The sequence below is a fragment of the Coturnix japonica genome, chromosome 15 (genome assembly GCF_001577835.2).
Source record: "Coturnix japonica isolate 7356 chromosome 15, Coturnix japonica 2.1, whole genome shotgun sequence".
In the NCBI taxonomy this organism is placed as follows: Eukaryota; Metazoa; Chordata; class Aves; order Galliformes; family Phasianidae; genus Coturnix; species Coturnix japonica.
Genome location: NC_029530.1, coordinates 10,067,276 through 10,084,608, shown reverse-complemented (window position 1 = coordinate 10,084,608; position 17,333 = coordinate 10,067,276). Strand labels below are relative to the sequence as shown.

The window sequence follows — 17,333 nt, the reverse complement described above, 5'->3', positions numbered from 1 at the left end:
TCTTCCCCCTCCTCCTCCACCCCAACCTCCCGATGACCTGCAGCGTGCCGCCCGGAAACCTACATCCCACCCCGGGACCCCGCTCATCCCAAATCCCACCCCACGGCAATCAGCCCCCTCCCATCCCCCCGTCCCAGCCCCAGCCGCTGCCGGACTAATTGCATTTGCCCCCCTCCCGCCCCCTCTTCGGGCAAATTGCCGCCCGTCCCGGGCACACTGCCCGCCTTTTCCAGCCAAACTGGCCCCTTGCCCTTCCCACGCACACCGTCCGCCTGCTCCTGGTAAACTGCCCCTTACCCCCCCAGCAAACTGCCCTTTCCCCCTGCCTGTGCCTCCCCCCACCCCACCAAATCGCTATCCCGCTCGCCCCTTACAAACTTACTGCAAAGAGTTGCGGGGGAGGGAGATAAGAGCTGCGCTCTCCTTGCAGCTGCATCAGCCCCCCATTCCCGGGGGCGTCACGGGGGGGACCTGGAGAATGAAGTTTGCAGCGGACCCCCCCGGGGTACAAGGGAGCGCAGTGGGGACATAGCGATGGCTGCGGGGTGCCGCGGGGCTCCGGCACCGCAAAGTTTCCCCGATAAGCGGTGCGGGGTTGGGGGCTTTTCCCCCCCACACACACACATACACGATCCCACCACCTACCATGCAGCGGAGCTGAGCCGTCCCCGTCCTCATCCGTGCCCGGAGCATCGCTTCGCTCCCGGCAGCTGCGGAGGGACGAGCGCGGGGCTGTGCGGGGCTGCAGGGAGGGAGCACTGCTCGCTGCGCCCCTTTATCCCAGCATCACCGAAACGAATCCGCTTTGACGTCCAACCCGGGTTTTTATGGGTGTGGAGCGAGCCGGTGCAGCCCTCATTAGGAGACACTCCGCTCTCCAAATCATACATCTTTTATATAACCTCATTTCCAGCCTGGCTTTTCCCCCCCTCCCCTTACTGATGAGCATCACCCCCTCCTCAGCTCCCTCATCAGTTAAAGAGCCGAGAGACCCCTCATCCCCCTCTCCCCCCAGCCTGCACTTGTTGCTGGAAAGCCCCACTCCATGCCCTGCAGCCATCCACAGCACACCCTGGGGCAGAGGGGCTCAGCCCCACACCCCCAGAGAGCTGCAGCCCTCTCCCTGCATCAAGCTGCTGTGTGGGGGGAAATGAGACAATGGGGTTCCCTTTTTCCCTGCTAGCAAACAGCCTCGCTCCCAGGCTCATCCCAGCACCCCGAGCCCAGGGCAGGTGGCACCAGTGTTCCCCACTGTCTCCAGCAAAGAGCTGGGCACTGTGCTGGGGCTGCACACAGGGGAGAGCGCAGGGAAGGGGCTCCTCCTCTCTCCATTTCCCCTTCCGACCTGCCCCTGCCCCCAAAAAGGCCCAGTAGAGACCCAGGCTTGACATCAGTATCCAGGCTTTGCAATTGTGCTCATTCCCATGGCAACAACAAACACATAATTATAGATATATAATATTATATAAACCCCACTGGGCTCTCCGGCAGGAGCTCACCTGCATGCAGCCCCCTCCCAGAACACAAGGGCAGCTCCCCTGGAGCATGGAAACACAACTGCAGCCCAGCACATAGCCACGGCTGTCCAGTGCTTGGGATGCTCATGGATAAACCATGGCACAGCGGGTGACTAAATGACAAAACTTCCCTCAGGGATGGCAAAGCGAGCAGCCCTGATCCTCCCCACTGAACAGGGACTCTCGCAGAGCTGGCAAATGGGGGAGGATGGCAGCAGCACTTTTGGGGCTACACCCCCCTGCTCCTCACACTACTCATACATCAAGCTGTAATGCACTGTCTGGGGCTAATGAAAACATAATTACGCCTATTTAGATGCAGGAGGACTGATTTAATAGCAAGCTTCCAAATGACATCTGCTGTGCTCCATCGGGCAGGGAAGCCTGCCCCACGGAGGGGTGAGCTGCATGGGGTGGGGGTATGCAGGCAAAGAAAGGCTTCGTGACATGGTCACGGGCCAAATGTTGTCACCTTCAGCTGGGCAGCCCAAGAACTTCTTCCCACGACGTGAGATCCCACCACCTACTCTGCTGGAGAAGCAAAACCAGGGAGCAGAGCAATGGGTGCAGGGCTCCAGACAGAGGGACTCCCAGCTGTGGTTGTCCTGCCCACTTACCCCACTAACATCCACACAGGACCCACTAGGAAGAAGCCAAGCTGTGCTCTATGTGTCACCAGGATGACCATCATCATCCTCCTCCCAGGACGCTGCCCTGCGTAACGCTCAGCAGAGCGGCGCTCACTTCTGTGCTGGCTGAGGCTTCGCCCACAAAGCCCATAGCACAGTGCTGGCATCATAAAGAGCTGGTGGCCTTCATATGTCCTGCACTGGGGGAAGTCACAGCCTCCATCACAGCAGCCACCCCCAGATACTGGGGCTGGAAAAGGTCGCAGTGTGACAAACAACATTTGCACCTTCCTCCCTCCAGCAAAGAGCACTCAGGGCAGGGTTTCTCCACCAGGATTACACACCTGTAACCCTTCCCTATCCAGCCCAGAGCCACGGGGAAGACATCTGCACAAGTCACCCCACACCCCAAATGCAGACAACACTATGAGCAGGAGATCACCCAGCTCAGCTCTTAGCAGGGGGGGCAGCCCCTGCCCCTTCCCACGCTCCCCCTTGCCATGAAATCAGCTCAGTGCCATTTGCCTCCAGCCATATGCTCACGGCGTTGCAGGAGCCAAATATAAACACAGCACTCCACTCACCCAAGTTTCCTTCTCCCCCCCCCCACCATCATCCCAGGCTCGCTACCCTCCCCTCAGCCTCACCCACCTGCATTGGAAGCCTCAGGGGTCAGGGGGGTTCCAATAGTGGGGAATGTGCTCAGAGATTCCCGGGCAGGCAGCAGTGCAGATCTCACACACACACACACAGCCGTAACCCGGCTGCTATTTCTATGCAGCCCAAAATGCATCGGAGGGATTACCGCAGCGGGAATAAAGGAAGGGCTGAACGTATTTATACCCAAAGCTTAAGGAGCCGATGTCACTGTGCACACACACACACACAGCAGCTGATGGGGGTCTGGCAGTGATTCGGGACAAATCCTGGGATTTCTGTCTGTGTTCCACTTCAGAGTGGGTGCGGGTGCTGGAGCTGCCTATGGGTGGCAGTGAGCCCGCACTGCTGGCAAGCACCGCAGCTCTGAGGGCCTGGGAGTCCCCGGCTCAGTGAGCATTAGGACACATGTGGGGCAAAAAGGCTTGGAAATGGTATGGAAAAGTCAAACTCGTGCCTACAGCCTCGTGTCATTGCGGGTCACGGGGCTGGATCGAGTCTTTTAGAGTGCATCACACCACCTCCAATGGTATAAAGTAGGTTATAAGGAGCTCTGTCTCTCTCACACACACACTCACACACCAAATCTAATAAAGAGATATTAGTAGGAGAGTATTTGGCTTCTGGCATTAAACTAACTCCAGCTTCATACAGACACCAAAGAAATGAAATTATGGCAGCTCACAAACAAGAAATTCCAGGGGGATGAATTAATGTTTCATCACTGTTACAGGGCAGAGCTGTACCTGTCTGTCTTCCCTTTCTGTGTTTCTTTCTCCTCACTTCAAAACGTGATGCTCTGCCTCTACAAGTCGCACACCGCATCCCCTCCCGCGCCAGCCCCACACCTTGCCATCAAAACCCAGATTGTTTTCATCCTCCTTTTAAGGGCTTGTTGGAGGCTTTACAAACACACCAAAGCCCAAGGACGCCTCGTAAATCCAGGCTCTAATTTGAACAGATGAAAAACCAGCTCAGAGACTTCGCTTGCTCCGCATGTGGCTGGAGTGACTCCTGGGTTATTCAGATGCAAACACTTTCAAACACAAATATCTGAGGCAGCTGTCAGCAGCTGGAAACTGGGGGAAGGTGCTCAGCAGCATAGAGCTGCACTGAAACCATAGGATCAGTGAGACCTGCATCATAGAACCATAGGATGAGTTGGGTTGGAAGAGACCTCAAAAACCAGCCAAAAATAAGCAGAATGGAGACCATTAAGGCATGGCTGCAGGTCCATGGCTGCCTCTAAAAGACCCAAATCTCTAATCTCAGAGTTATCGGTGTGGGACCTCAGGGTGGGTGGGACAGATGCAGGAAGGGGCCCTGCGTCAGAGCAGCGCTGGGTAAACAGGCGCAGGGCAGCGCGGAAGGGCTGCAGCAGGCTGACAGGGCTGATAAGCTCAATCTGCAGAGCATTCACAGCACAAGGAACACAAAGCCAGCCCGAAACTGAGCCACAGCTGCTGCCGAGTTCTTCATTTCCAAAAAAGACCCTGCTAGCAGAAAACAAGCTGCAAGGAAAGCGATACAGAAATATTCTGCTACCCATTCCTGAAGCCCCTCGTGTGCCTGCTGGGGGTGGGTGAAGAGGGGCTGTTGTACCCTCCAGACCCATGGAAATAAAGCAACATGGGTTGGGCATCCACTGAGGCTGAGTGAGCTATGAAGCCCATCCATCCCTGGCCCTAAAGCAGCAGTAGGGCTGCTCCACCTGCATAGCCCAGGGGCACAGCAATGGCGAGGAGGGCTGGTGATGATGAGGAAGGCTCATCTCAGCCCTAAACTACACCTTCAGCACAGCATGCACCAGGACACACTTTGTACTGCTCACACACTTGTGAATCAGTGTCCTTCAGCCAAAGCCACTCAGCCACACTGGAGCTGCCCCATCCCAAATGCACGTACCAGCAGGGAGAGGAGCAACAACAGGAGGCACAGAGCTGTGCTTTCCCCCCTTTTATTTCTCCCCTACAACCCAAAGAAAGGCAGTGCTCGGCCTCACCACCGAGCAGTGAGAAGTTTGTGCAGAAGCACTGCCAGGAACGTGGATTTATTTCTGGAATGACTTTCATGGGATGTTGAAAAGCTGCTGTAATTTGGAAGTATTAAGCAGCTTCTCCCAGTTCAACCACGACAGAATCAAATGCTGAAAGGAGCCAACTGCATGTGGAACAGCACGATCACAACATTTCACCTCCAATCAAGATGATTCCTCTTGCCACCAAAATCTCTCCTCAAGAGCAGGAAAAGGAGGAAACAGAACCACCTGAACCCAGCCCAACCCAGATCCCAACAGCCCTCCCCCACAAGAGCTGCCATGCTGACACAAGGCCCCAATTTGGCACCCTGAGCTCACCACCCCCATGGAATTTAAAGCAATTCAGAGTTTTTTTGGTGCTTTCTGGGTCCCTCAGCAATCCACTCACCTGCAGCCACTGGGTCCCAGCGACTCTGTCCACTGCTTCCAAAGCCAACTCTGGTAATTAGAGAAACACAGAGTTGCTCTGATGTCACCTGTAGGTGAGCTGTATTAGAACTGAGATGACCATGGTGATCTCATAGCACTAGTAGGACCTGCCCTGACTTGAAATGTCCCCTTATTACCTTCTCCCAAGTTGACCAGCACCCCATAGATTTCAGCCCTAATAGGGGGGATACTCATTTAGGTCACCTGGGACCCAATGCAGGTGACACACCAAAACCTCATTGTTTTGATGTCTCAACCCTCCCATTCAATTTGGTCAAAAGGCTGCAGCTGTGCTAAACTGGGGGTGCAAGAGCACAGCTGGATGAATCATAGAATCCTGGAATCATTAGGGCTGGAAAAGACCCCTAAGATCCTCAAACCAACACCAACCCGACCCCACCATGTCCACTGACCATGTCCCTCAGTGCCACAGCTCCATGTTCCTTCAGCACCTCCAGGGACAGTGACCCCACCATTCCCTGGGCAGCTGAGCCATGAACCCCATTTACTTACGAAAGTGGACCAAAGGAATGCCTGGAAAGAGCATGAGCTCCTGTAGCCTGAGGCCTGAGGAAGGTTTTGTGGTTAAAAACACTGAAAAGACTGAAAACAGCCCAACAGAGGGCACCCCTTGGTCCTGTGAAGCACTGCCCTACAAAACGCTAGAATACAATCACCCATCTTCCAACTCACCTCTTACCAATGGGGGAGTGGAGGCATGTGAAGGGCAAGGTCCAGATTACACCACATAGAAGTGGAGGAGAAGGCTCAGAGAGCTGTCTCTTTCCTCAGCTGCCCATGGGTGGGGGCTGGGGGACACTCTGTGCAGGACAGGCTGCAGATGGTGCATTCCATCTCACCTACATGGCTGGAAAGCCTGGCTCTGTGCTTGGCAGGCGTTCCCATTTAGAAATACAAGACTGCCATATTCTCTAAGAGAAAGATCAGAAAGAAAGTGGAGAAAATAATAATAATAATAATAAACAACTAAGAAAACTCGAGATCAGGAAAGACAGAAAAGAGTGGTAGAGCTGCTCCTGGCTCTGCAGCTCTGCAGGAAGGGATCCCAGCAGGAGCCCCAGACCTCACGGAGCCCGATGTCTCTCCCCTTGTAGCCATGAGGCAGAACAAAACCCACTTGGGACACCACTTCTTGCCATTCAGCTCCTCCACAAAGAACCCACTGTTTTCCCAGAGCATGTTTTCTCCTCGCATGCCCCTGCCCTTCCAGCCTTCCGCTGCCTCACACACAGGCTCCGGCCCTCTATGAAATTCAGAGCGATATCACAACTTTGGATGGGATTTGCTTGCTCTTCAGGTTCTGTCAACCCCCTGCAGAGGAGCACAGGGCAGCACAACAGCCCATGTCTGCAACGAGCAGGCGCATCTGAGAGCTCTGCACATCCCCAGTGCCACCAAGACTGACACAGCCTTGGACAGGCTTCCCCCTCCCCGATACGTTTTTCCTTTTGATTTTTTTCCCCCAACCTCTTATTCCCAGTGGCCGAGAACATTTAGTCTGGCCGGGAAAAGGAAATCTCATTACAGAATTACGGTTCATTTAGCAGGTCCCGCTGGAAGCCCTGCAATAACCACTGCCTTCCTAACAGGATTAGCCAGTGTCTGAACCTCCCGACCGTGCTGCCTGCGGCTCTGCTCCCGCAACATCTCCCGGACCCCACAGTACCCAAAATGCAAGTGGGCCAAAGGAAAAAGAGGGGGAGGATGGGGGACATCCCCATTGTGCTTCCCTGCCTTGGCCTCGCCCATCCTGCTGGCTCTGCACTCAACAGTGTTGTTGAGTCCCATGAGGGGTCCAAGGGCATCAACCTCACAAAAACCCCCAAGACAGTGGAGTGAAGCACATACTGCTACAGCATTAGCCAGGACTTGCTGACCACTGTACCCACAGAACTTGCTTACCACCACCAGCAGCTTCTATGGCATAGAGACAATCATGAGACACTGGTGTGGGTTGCTGGGGTCCTCCTGACACCAGTTCTGGAGCCTACGTGGAGGTCTGGGCTGGCATCATGTTGTATGGGAGTGTGGTTACTGGGATTAGCTCTCTGTCTTTAAGACGTTTAGGAATGAGTAATTTAGAGGTGAAGATGAAGGAGGAAACCAAGTTACATTGTACCACCAGAACAGCCATGAGTTTGCCTTCAGTGACACGTGGATCTCATTGCTTCTCCCACCACTGCCCCCAAGAAGTGGTGAAAAGGCAGTAAATTAACACAGCACCACTTATGGAGATATCCCTATGATTTCAGGGGGCTGAGCATCCACCTGTCACCACCCACCAGCTCCCACTGCTTCCATCTCACACCTCTTTGCACAGAAACTACAGCCAGTCCGTGTAGAAAAGCTCACAGCAAATGGGGAGGACAACACGGACTGCTCTGTGCACCCTAGAACTGAAGGAGAGCAGAGAACACTGTTTTATGTGGTAGTTATGCCTATGAGACAGTGACTCCCATAGCACTGGAAGAGCTTTTATGGGGTTAAATGAACTCTTGTTTAGCTTTAGCCAAAGAAATTCTCTGAGCCGTGCTTCCAGCAATGCCTTGTTCCATTGCACACCCACTACAGGCTACGGGCAGTTCCTGCCGTGCTGCTCACTGCAGGCACCCATCCCACAGCCCAGCCCTGATCTGACATCTGCCAGCCAGCGGTGGGGGCCTGGAGACCCCACCAGGCAGCCCAGCACTCCCAGCTGCCATGCTCCAGGGGTGGCCTTGATACCTCATTACTGCAGAGATGAAAGGCCATGCAGAGCATCGCAGCCACGTCCCCGCGGCTCCTACGCTGCTCCGGCTCCACCAGGAGCTGCCGTCATTAGCGGGGCTCTGTCTGCAGGCAGAGGGCTGCTAACGAAGCTGCGTGGGCAGAGTGAAGTGCTGGGAGTCGGAGATGTGGGGATGCTACGGGGAAGGTGTGGGGACATGGTGGGTTCTGCATTAATGCCAGGGATACAGCAGGGCGCAAGGAGGAGGGAGGGGAGGTGCAGAGCAGGGGAAGTTTTGCTTACGCACAAGCACGGTGTAATTCAGTTTGTAGAGGAGCACCAAATCCAAGAACTGAGCAAGAGGCCAAAAGGGCAGAAGCGTTTCTGCAGCTAATGAGCATGCATGGGCTGAGGAGTGCTGCTGATGAGCGCTGGAGGGGGGAAGGAGCCCCACTGTTGTCCTTGCAGAAGCCTCAAGTCGCTCAGAGAACTGTCCTGTGTAGGGCACAATGGTTCATGTTCACCTCTTGGTGCCCCAGCCTACATCTGTCTGTCTGTGTGTCCTGCAGAGCACAGGCAGCCACCCCATGTCACCCCAGCAGGGCCACAGCAAGGATGATCCTGCTCCCTCCATCCAGAAATCACTTTTATCCTCCCACCTTCAGAGAGTTTTTCCCCACTGTGCTGGAACAGAGATGTGAATGTTCTGCCCTCCTTGGGTTCCTCTGCAGGGAACAGGCTGCCCAGGGAGTGGTGGGGTCACCAACACATCACCATGGAGGTGCTCAAGGAATGTAGAGATGTGGCACTGGGGGACACGGGCAGTGGGTTGGGGTTGGTCTTGGGGATCTTAGACATCTTTCCCAACCTTAGTGATTCCATGATTCTATGAGCCCTGAGCACCATTACTCTCCCTGCATGGCTCTTGTCACTGCCACATGGCACAGACATGTTGCTCATCAGGCTGTGGCTCTGTGAAGCAGGCAGTGATCCAACCTGACCTTCCCACACAGCCTTGTAGAACATCCCATAGCACAGGCCTGGCAGAGGAGGTGACACAGGGCTTGATCCAGGACACCTGGCTGGCTGCAAGTCTCAGGGATGCAATTAGAGGTCGGAGGAAGATGTATTACATGCTCCTTGCATTTATCCCTATGCCATAACAGCTGTTTCTGCCACAGAAGCGACCTTTCCAGCTTTGTTTTTCCATTATACCATTTGGAGATGCATTAAAAACTGTCCGTAAGGGAAGTACCAGGAGCCAGACAGGCTCTGTGTGCCTGCCAAAGGAGGAACAGTTACATATGTACACCCCACGTATGTTTGTATGAGCGTGGATATTGGGGGAGCCCTGGGATTTGGTGTTGATCAGAGCCAACAGCCTGAACAGCTGGATGGAGCAAACCCCATTGGCTGTGGCTTCCTACACTGGTGATAGATGGACTCTACCACCAGCCTTGGTCTGTGACTCTGGGCAAAATAGGTCACACTCCTGTCTTATAGATGCAGTGATTCTCCTCAATGAACTGACCAAGGCCCTGCCCAGGATGGGGGATATGAATGGTCCCTTCTTCTCCTTTTCCACCTCTAGAGTTTGCTCTTTGCTGAACAACCACGGAGAAGAAACAAACAATGTTTAGCCCTGGACATGCTCTGTGTTCAATGGCCAACTGCTTGTCTCATGCCCTCTTGTACGTGTCACAAGACAACAGGCCCACATGCTGTTTTAAAAAGGGGTGAGAAGGATCCCCAAGGTTCTGCCTTCCTCCCCACCCCTCAGGTTGCACCTGGCTGCTCCATGCCTCTCCCAAACCATCTGCACAGTTCACCCACCCTTCTCCATTTTCTCTTGCCTCTTGTTTGTTTGTTTTGCCATCCAAGCATTATTGGTAGCAGCAGGGTCTGGCAGCCCAAACTTCCCCAGGGAAGAAGTTCTGGCATCCAGCAACCAAGTGGAAAGTTGCTCCGAGCCTGTCTCATCTCACTTTTGACATATCACGGCTGTCCATTTCCCTTCCCAAGGAAATCTGATTTGTTCCAAAGTTTATAGTTTCAGTGACCTAATCCCAGCATAGTTGTTCCTGTTTCCCTTTAATTTACTGCCTCAGCTTGTATTAATTGATGTATTGCAGAGGGCTTGAGCCAAGCTAATTGTTTTAGAAGAAGAAAAAAGAAGAAAGGAAGGAAGATGTGAGGTCCCTTGGCGGATTACTGAGGTATTTGAGTGGGCAAACAGCAGCCACCAGAAAACAGTAATAGCTCCAAACAGCATCAACAGACCAGAGGGGTGGGGACCCTCCAGATGTCGTGCAACCCCAAATCCCTGCCCCAGGGTGACCTGTGGGTACAGGGCATGTGGGAGAAGGAGGGCTGCGATACACTGCCTTGCTGGGCTGCCTCCATGCCAGGGTGGCATGAGGGATGTGGTCAGCGGGCATGGTGGGGAGGGCATAGGATGATATGGAAGACAGCTTTGGAGGAAAGGGCATGGTGGTCCCACTGAACAAGTGGATGAGCCATGCTTTAGCTCAGCCAACACAAGAACTTTCACTTGGCCAACATCAATGCCTACTGTGCTGAAAAAGCAATGCAAAGACAGCAGGACAACAGAAGGGATTGTTCCCTGTATTTGCCACCTGGAAATAGTGTTGCCAACAGGAAATAGTGTCACAGAATCACAGAATGGCCCAGGTTGGAAGGGACCTCAAGGATCATGAATCTCCAACCCCCCCACCACAGGCAGGGCCACCAACCTCTGCATTTAATACCAGCCCAGGCTGCCCAGGGCCCCATCCAACCTGGCCTTGAACACCTCCAGGAATGGGGCACCCACAACCTCTCTGGGCAGCCTGTTCCAGCACCTCACCACTTTCAGAGTAAAGAACTTCCCCTTGACATCCAACCTAAATCTTCCCTCCTTCAGCTCCAAACCATTTCCCCTTGCCCTGATGCTGTCTACCCTTTCAAAGAGTTGACTCCCCTCCTATTTGTAGGTTCTCTTTAAGTACTCAAAGGCTGCAATGAAGTCACCCTGCAGCCTTCTTTTCTCCAGGCTGAACAAGCCCAGCTCCCACAGCCTGTCCTGACAATGGAGGTTCTCCAGCCCTCTGATCATCTTTGTGGCCCTCCTCTGGACCCCCTCCAACAGCTGTGTTTCTTGTATTGGGTCTCCAGACCTGGATGCAGTACTCCAGATGGCAGAGTAGAGAGAGACAGTCACCTCCCATTCCCTGCTGGCCACCCCTCTTCCAATGGAGCCCTGGGAATGCCACTTTTTGAGGGCTTGGAACACACTGTACACAGCATCTGCCCAAAGGAAGGGGGGAAGGAGGAAAAGGGCCCTGTGCAGGAGCCTCCCCAGCCCTCACTGGGAAAAGCGTTTTGGGGATGGGGATACAGGGAGGGCACAAAGCCCAGGCTGGGGCCACTCTCTCCAGTCCTACATAACCCCAGTCTCTCTGAACCCAACACCATCCTATCAAAGTTTCCCAGAGCACAGAGTTGCTCCTTGGTGTTCTCCAGACCAGCTCACGCTCCTGCCCTGCCCATAAATCAGCACAGCTCCATCGCGCGGCTCTCACTGCGAGGTTGATTTATTTGGGAGCAACACAGGGAGTTTCCAGATTAACACTAATTGCCCTTCCAAATTACTTAATAGTTCAGATTGCAGCGCTCTCTTTGGAAATCATCTCAGACAGTTCAATAAAACAACAACAACAACAACAAAACTACCACCGAAGACACAACTGCAAATTGATGAAGTCTTTGAGACTCGGCTAATATCATTGCTGCCTGGTAAATTTATTCAGCTCAAACTGGAGGGATGCGACTCAGCTCAGTGAGGAGGACACCACCTGCTACCAAGGTGCTCAATTTTCCCTTCCAGAGACACTCATTGCTCAGAAAGCAGCAGGAACAGCCTTGCCCGGCTGCAATGCTGCACGAAACAGCTCCGGCCTTCTTGGCAAGAAAAATACAAAGAAAAATGTTATAACAACAATAATAATGAGCTGAAGGGCTGTGCTTTCTCTCTGTGGCCTTTGCTGGTGCTCCTGCCCAGGGCTGGTGTGGGCACGGGAGCTGGCAGGCACTGTGCTCCTGCAGGGCTGAAATTGTCACCCAGGAGGGGAGGGGAGGACTTGTTTCATTTTGGCTGCTTCCCAATTTCCCGGCCCTCTGGGGGCAGGAGATGCAATGTGGCTCACAGGGGAAGGCTGGGGAGGCAGGGGGGAGCGGGAGGGAAATGGGATGCTTGGGTCAGCCCTAAGTCACTGTCATGACAGTCACCAAGGTGCAGAGGAAGCTCTGGGTGCCGGGGTGATGCCAACCAGAGCAAATGCTTCCAGCATCAGTGGGCTTTGCAATATTTTGAGGCAAGCCCCTGCTGGTGGTGCAGCCTAAAATGCAAAACCTCGGTGGGGTGACTCCATTCCCACTCACCCACATCCCATTTCCCTGCAGAACACCCCCGAGGATCACATCTCCCATTGGGATGTTGGGTGTGGGGTTAGGAGGAGCCCGGCAGTGAGAGGGTTACACAGCCACTGCCCCATGCCAGGAGCTGTGGGGGCTCAGAGTGAGCCCAGCCGATGGCTGCCATCTGCTCCTGGCACCTCGGGCTGTGCCGGAGAGCAGGGAAGGGAGAAAACAAAACCCTGGAAGTGGGCTCGAGCAGGGACTGCTCCACTCTGACCAATACACCAAAGCCCTGGGGGGTGTTTGGCTGCAAAATGCTGCTCCGTCCGTCCCCACTACTCCCAAGGGTGGGAGTGCTGAGCTTCTGGTGCTCCGCACCGCACCGGCAGGAACACGGCCCCCACGGGATGTCCCCAAGCTCATCCTCCCGGGGATGCACAGAAGCTCACGGGAATGCTGCTCTGAAAGGCATCGTCCTACAGGGCTCAGGCTTTGCTGTTCCCCAGCAACACACAGCCCTGTCCCCATCGCTCACCGCTCCAGGAGGGCATCCACTTACAGCCAGAACCGGGCAGCACCGCCAGGCAGCCCTGAGCCAGCAAGAGCCGGGGGAAAGCAGCCAAACCCAGCCCCACATCCCAGCCCCCCCACCGGGGGCTCAGAAAGAAGTCCCATTCATCATCCGGACTCTGTTTGTTTTCTGCACTCCGCTAAGCTCAAACAAGCAAAACAGATTAGCCGGTCTCATTTGTTTCCTACTTAATTACACCTCTTCGGTGCTGATGTAATATTTCAAGATTTGGGTTGTTAAAGGATGAAAATCCACCTTCCCCCTCCTACACCCACCTTGGCTTTTCATTCCCATCGTGCAAAAGCCCAGATGTTTGGGGGCTTTTTAATGGGGCTTTTTTGGTGGGGTATTTTTTTCCCCCCACAAAATAAGTCTAATTATTGAGGAATTCAGAAACTCTGAATTCAGAAGCTGCCGGAGAGGGCTCAGGTTGTCAGAAACAGATGGACTGGAGCTGCAACTTTTCATCACTCCATCCAGCCTCCCCGGAATGGAGGGCTGCATCTGCAGCACACGCGGCCCCAGATAACTTCAGCTGTTCTCCCCCCTCCCCCTACCCCACCCCCTTCACAGCAACGCTTTGCCGTCAATAGGACTTCCCAGGAAGCGGAGCGGCTGCGTGCCGACGGGATGAGCTCCTCGCCCAGGGAAGGAGAGAGCTCTTTGTGCCGTGGTGCCCACCTGCAAATCCCTCATGGAGGTGCACGGGGTGGGTGTTAGTGCTATGGGGCCTAAATCAGAGCCATCAGAGGGTGGGAGATGGGGAGCGACCCCAGCTCAGCCCAGACTATGGGGCAGACAGGAACATGGGGATCAGGACATCTGCCACCGCTGTGTGCCCACGTTGTACCCCCGCAGCATCTGGGCAGCAGCACAGCCACAACACCACGGGGATAAGGGGGACACCCTACTGTACAATCCCCCCACGCCAGCACACACCACCTCCGCTCCCCCCACATGCAGGATCCCATCCCCGGCACCGACACAAGGCACGCACCGACTCCCAGCTCCAGCTCCATCTCGGTGCGGACGGCAGCGCTCAGCTCGGCGATCCGCGCTGGCTGGCGGAAGAGCCGCAGGGGGTTGAGCTGGCGGGGCTGAGCCGAGCCGGCTGCGCAGCTTTCCCACGGTGGCACTCCGGACACCCCACTGCGTGCCCTCCCCTTGCCCGGTGCCGTGCACCCCTCCCAGGGCTCCACATCGCCGTATGGATGTGGGGTCCGTGGGGTTGGGAGCTGGGGGCATTGCGGATGGTTTGGGTCCAGCAAACACCTGCAGCACACCGCACGTCGGAGGCCCCGCGGCACTCGGGTTATTCAATAACTTCTCCCTCCCCAGCTGCAGTGAGCGCTGCTCTTTCCCAATCATGTGAGCTGTGGTGTTCCAGCTTGAGGCCTTCAGCTCTGGGTCTCATCCAGGTGTGTTTTGAGGGAAGGAGGGTAATGCAGAGCACTCAGGTAATGGGACAGAGAGGACAAAGCCCCATCCTGCAGCACTGGGTACCACAAACAGCACCAGATCCTTCTCTTCCACAAAGCCTCAAAGCTGGAAAGTGAGGATCTTTGAGGTCTCTTCCAACCCGAGCCATTCCACAACTATACAAAAGACTCAGTTCTGGGCAAAACAATCACAGCAAGCCTCAAACCAAATGAAATTTACCCTCAAGGATGCAGGGCCTTATTTTAAGCTGCCCCTACAGAGTGCTCTTATCCTCAGTGGCCTTCATCCTCCTCCAGCCCCACCGAGCCCCGCTGACCCCCCAGCCCCGCTCACCACCATCCCGCAGTGCTGCCCAGTCTGAGCGTGTTCCCACTGCCAGGCAGGTGCTCCCCTGGAGGCTGCGGCCGCTCCCCTGCTCACACCACACTGTGCATTGTGTTGGAGGTGTGGGAGAAACCCTAATGGGAGATCCATTGTCTGCATAATGGGCACCAAAGGCAGGTGAGCTCCGGATGCATTCATGGGATGGAGAGGGTGGAAATCAGCCAAGCAAAGTGTCTTAGCTCCCCCATGGCTGGATCCCACGCCATACACAGATAGGGTTTATTTTGTGGTTGGGAGCGATGTAACACAAGCAGCAGCCCCCTCTGCAAGGAGGGAGCACAGATCAGCACACACTGGGATGCTGGAACAGGGGTTGTAGCCAAAAATAGGAACAAACAAGTTGGATCCTACCCAGCACAGCAGCACAGGGGCTGAGGGATATGTAACCCCGAGGCTGGCTCTGCCCCAGGCACGCAGCCAGACGCATCGTCACCCATTGGATTTGCAAGCCTGAAAATAACCCTCTGACAGTGAAACCCAACCCGGGGCTCAGACTGGCCACAGAGACACTGTGTGTCCCCAGACCCCAAGCGTGGGGCATCCCGGCAGCACAGGAGGGAGCCACTGCTGCAACAGGGTGAGAGTGGGCTGGGTAACAGCCCCACAGCTACTGGAATGGGACAGCTGTGTCCTCCAGCTGCAGGACACCCAGCTGGAAAGGGAGTTCTGGTGACCCACATCACACTGCAGGAATGGGGACAAGGAGCTGATGGGCACCACAGAGCATCCTTGTCCCTGGGGTCAGGTCTGTGGTGTTGTCCCCATGCCAACTGGGGACCCACCAGGATGCCCAGTAACCCCCAACAGGGGCATGGTGCCCATGTGGCAACCAGTGGGTAGAACCAAGGCAGAAAGTCCATCCTGCTGGGGGGCGTCCCCAGGGAGGACATCAGCACCACTCTTCCATCACCACTCCAATGTATTCCAATGGGGTATCAAGGCAGTGCTCCAGAACTCCCAGCCTCACAGTTTGCCATACAAGCACATAAAGCCACCCCAGCCCCCAAAGAAACAAGGAACAAACAGCTGTCAGGCATAGGAAAGCCTTCAGCTGCTTTCTCTACCTGTGCTGAGGACATGGCGTGGCTCTTCACCTCTCAAAGGAAGCTGCAGCTGTGACATCTGAGGCACAAAGCTTGGAACTGTGGATGGCTGCCCCTCTCTGGACAGGAAAGTGTCCCAGCAGGCTGTCCCTGGCTGTCAGTGTCCAGCAGAGCCCTGTGAGGTCCCTGGGTACAGGGTTCAGATTTCGGGAGACGGGCATCCAATGTCAGGGTAAAAATAGAGGTGAGGAAAGGGAATCTGCTGAGTAATGGGAGCAGGGGGACATGGGGTGGGGGGCAGGCACTGGGGGTCAAGGCAACCCCTTTCCCTGCAGGTGGGACCCCCAGGGACACTATTCTCTGCTCTGACATTAATCTCTCCAAGGAGTGAAGCAGAATCAGCATCCACACCTCAGAGCTGCATGAGTTTGGCACTCATACATCTCATTTTTCAAGTTCAGCTCAGTGAAAGGCTTCAGGATGTGTTTAATAACGGGGGAAGATGTGCAAATATCTGTATCTGGAGGGAGGGGTCTCCCAGCAGCCCTGGGGAACAGTGCCACCACCACACCCCCATTGGCAGCGGGTGCATCCTGCTCCCCTCTTGCTCCTGGAGGCTGCTGTGCAGTATTAATGGCTCGTGATTCATCAGCAGCAAGCTGGAGATGACAGACACATGCACACACCCTGTGGCTCTGCAACGCGCACGTCCACATGCAGGGACACAGATCCAGAGGATCTCAATTCTCCAGACATCACCGCAGGGGTTATATGGGGCTGCAGTGTGGATTTATCCCCATAGTGGTGCCAGACGTGAGAGCTCAGCACTGCCCCATCCCACCCAGCACCAAGCAGTTCTGCTCTGGATCACCAGGAACACACAGGGGTTACCAAAGGTGTGACCTATCAGGTGAACCCAGCTCTCAACCTGCAGACAAACCTGGGGGGCAAAGCCTTGCACACAGTGGGGTGTTGAGTGGTGGCTCTCTGTCCCCAGACCCCAATTTCCCTCTTGTTCCTTGCTTCTCCCATCCCTCCCATGCAAACTCCCAGGGTGCGCCTGCTCTAATTGCTTCCCACCTCCTGCAGGCTTTGAAAGATGAAAAGCCCTCACCAGGATAACGTGTTGAGCACTCATGGGTTATTAATGGCGAGCCATCATTATTTTACCTTTCAAGCACCCGGGTGACAGCGATGTGGGAAGGGGCTGGGGAGGAGGAAGAAGCACAAACCCACTGCAGCTTTCCCCTCCATCCCCTCCCATAGGGCCCTCACTGCCGTGCTCCACCGGGAGGTTGGGCAGATTGATGGCAAGGGAGCAGTGAGAAAACAGCACAGCAGATGTGTGCAGCCCACGGGGCTCAGCCTGCGGCAGGGGGGCCCAGCAGGGACACGCACCCCCAGCAGCACCCAGCCCAGATTGATGTCCCAACATACCACACTGCACCCAACCACCATCAGTCATCATCCCCAAAGAGCTG

General features: G+C 55.1%; 1 protein-coding gene across 6 annotated transcripts in view; it reads right to left on the bottom strand.

Annotated features, from left to right (window-relative positions):
* NOS1 (nitric oxide synthase 1) overlaps window positions 1-14,107 on the bottom strand; it is a 56,716-nt gene extending 42,609 nt beyond the window's left edge. For 4 of the 6 annotated variants that reach the window (XM_015878395.2, XM_032447852.1, XM_032447849.1 and 1 more), the window contains exon 1: window positions 646-899. The gene's annotated coding sequence lies outside the window, so the exon portion shown is untranslated. Of the gene's footprint in view, window positions 1-645; window positions 900-13,982 lie in introns of those variants that run through there. The other 2 variants (XM_032447850.1, XM_015878394.2) reach the window with 2 other exon arrangements.
* Between the last annotated feature and the right edge of the window lie 3,226 nt (window positions 14,108-17,333).